The 3080-nt window shown below is 34.5% G+C and overlaps 1 pseudogene; it reads right to left on the bottom strand.

Moving 5' to 3' along the window:
- The window catches only part of LOC107602415 (phosphatidylethanolamine N-methyltransferase-like), a 35426-nt pseudogene extending 32965 nt beyond the window's left edge, over nucleotides 1-2461 (bottom strand).
- Between the last annotated feature and the right edge of the window lie 619 nt (nucleotides 2462-3080).

Genomic DNA, 3080 nt, shown 5'->3' on the forward strand with positions numbered 1-3080 from the left:
TGTGTGTGTGTGTGTGTGTGTGTGAGAGTGTGTGTGTGTGTGTGTGTGTGCGTGTGTGCGTGTGTGTGCGTGTGTGTGTGTGTGTGTGCTTGTGTGTGTGTGTGTGTATGTGTGTGTGTGTGTGTGTGTGTGTGTGTGTGTGTGTGTGTGTGTGTGTGTGTGTGTGTATAGATGCAAACGAAGCACCATTTGCAAATCTGCATCCATAAAAGAGCCATCCCTGCTGGATTGTCTCATAATTCAACTGTAAACCACACAACAGATCCAAGATCAGTTCACTGGGTTCGATACAAGCTAAGCTGAACAAAAAGCGTTTGAACTAAAAATAATAATAATAATAAATAAATAAATGTATGTTGGTGTTGAATTGCCGTCTGTTGCTCTGCTGGCTCTGTTTGTTTGTTCTGCTTATTCTCCCGTTTCCTAAATGCTGTGCACTTCTGAGCTACATTCGTCAAACATTGGACATTCAAACCTTATTTCTTGCAATCAGTAAGCCTGTAATCTCTTGAGACAGCTATACATGCTTTTATAACCTCTTGACTGGACTATTGTACTTCTCTGTATTGTGGAATCTCCAAGTCCCAGGTTGCTCGTTTACACACCTCTACAAACATTTAACACATGTACTGTAACAGCATTTTGATACGAGCGGTAACTGTACTGTTGAGGAGTTACTACTGTAATATTGTAATATTGTTTCTGTTCAAATAAGTTCATGTTCACCAAAAAAAAAACTCTTTCACTCAGGAATTGCTAGTAAACTTCACAAACAATTACAAAGAAGCAGCAAAACTGAAATAGTATTTTCTTGTAAATCATGATTTAATAATCTTTTATTTTATTTAACTTTGAAAAAACTTTTTTTCCCCGTGCTCTTACTGGTTAACGTTATCTTTATAATTAACTTGATTTTAGACTTCTGCTTTAAAAATATTATTATAAATATATATTTTTTTGTAATCCTTATATTTTTTTCTTCTTCTTTTTTTTATTACATACATAGACATTCACATTGACAATTTTTTTTATAGCCTTCAATTTGCACATTGTTTGTTCAGGATGTGGAATCACATTAGTTAAAATAAAATACAGAAAATACAATTTGGTGTGCCTCATGCAAAGAAAAAAACAATTAGACCACTTCATAGAAAATGTTGAGATTCATATGTATCGATCAGATATGATTTTTGGTCCATATTATATTATATATATATAAATCCTTAAACTTATTTTATTTAATCAAGTTGCCAAGGCAACATTTCTCATGTAATGTCATTTAACTTGTACTAAAATTACAAAAAATGAAGAAAAAAAAAATATGCAGACATTTATGACAAAAACTAAATTACTTAAACTAAAATTAAAATGAACACAGAAAATATAAAAATAAAAACTGAATCAAAACATTAATAAAAACTAAAATAGTATCTCAATGATAATAAAATAACACTGGTTAACATTTTTTTTTTACTTCTTGTGTCTACTACTGAAACAGTTTTGGCCCCATACACTTCCATTGTAGGTGGCTCACCAATTTTTTGCTTTTTTTAAAGAAAAGGTTGGTCAAGCGAAATTACAGTCAATTAAAAAGTAGTTTTTCTCCTCTGAAAAAACTTTTCAAAACTATTGATGACTCATCCTGCACTACACAGATCTGCAGCCAATCAAATGCTCTCTAAAATGAGAAAGCCCCCCCCCACCCACAACAGCAGCAACTAGCAAGCAAATCCTGCGTCTGTGCTGTGATGTAACCAAACCTCATGTTTCAGGAGAAAACGCAGGAAAGAAATATGCATATCAAATTATTTCATGCGTTTCTTCCATTTAGGGATGTGCAAAACTATCAATGTTCATAATTAACTAGTCGGTGGGTTGTCTGAATGACTAGTCAGTGTTAAGTAAGTATAATAAGGCTGTGTCATGTCCACCAGCACCACATATCAGATGCGTTTCTTAGAGATATTTGCAAATCCTCTGCATGTCGGCACAAACTAATACACGATAAACTGAACATTTATTATCAGTACTGCCCAGATAAAAGATCAAATATAAACACTCTCTCTTTACATGATAATAATAGAGCAGCTTTGTAATATCTATAATATAACAGCATTACGTGAGCTAGAGTCGTGCAACTGTTCATAAACACAACCTGATCGTCCCTTAAAGCTGAAGAGACGCAGATACAGTGACTCACCTCATTCCAGAAGAACGGATTGAAGATGATGGCGATGACAGCCACGCAGAACCGGGGCTCTGTCAGGTCTGTTAACCTCCACAGCTCCGCCAGCACGGACATGTCCATCTGAGGAGACAAAGAGACAACAAAACACATCAGAAGCATGTAAGCTCTCATTGCATGACATTTTAGGTACAACACAGAACATGCATGAACATGCATGCTGAAAAAGTGTCACCTTTAGGTGAAATTGGTTGTTCTGACACTGAAATAGGCCATTTGTGCGATTCGAGTTTTTAATTGAATGTGCATTTATTGGGTTTGTGTGAATGTACAGTATATCTGAAGGGAACTGACTTTACTGTCTTTAATGGCTTTAATTTTGCCTCTGTACACTGTAAAAAAAACTGTGACATTTACGGTAAAATACCAGCTTCTGTGGTTGCCAGAACTTCACTGTATAAAATATGGTAGCAACATTTTAGGTTTTACAGACATAATTTAAATTCACAATAAAATACCGTATTTCATTAACTGATGTAATGTTAATAAACCAACATATTGAAGTGTTAATATCTGTTTTGAACCATTGTAATGCACTGATAACCACCAAAAACTGGTGGTGATGAGAAAGTCACATGATGACCCAAAGTTCATCACAAACAGCTTTTCTACGAGCTGATGAGGGCAATATTTATATATAGAAGGTGCACACAGTGTCATTCACACAAACACTAAACCCCATCATGGTGACACACATGATACTGAAATAATGCAATAAACATTCATTTAACAACATTAGATGTAAGATTAAACCCTAATGTACACAACTGATAAGAAAAAACTAAGAAACATTTTAATTCAACAAAAAAACATAAAATATGAAGCGTCATGCAGG

This window comes from Sinocyclocheilus grahami, unplaced genomic scaffold (genome assembly GCF_001515645.1).
Source record: "Sinocyclocheilus grahami isolate Dianchi unplaced genomic scaffold, SAMN03320097.WGS_v1.1 scaffold326.1, whole genome shotgun sequence".
NCBI classification, from domain to species: Eukaryota; Metazoa; Chordata; class Actinopteri; order Cypriniformes; family Cyprinidae; genus Sinocyclocheilus; species Sinocyclocheilus grahami.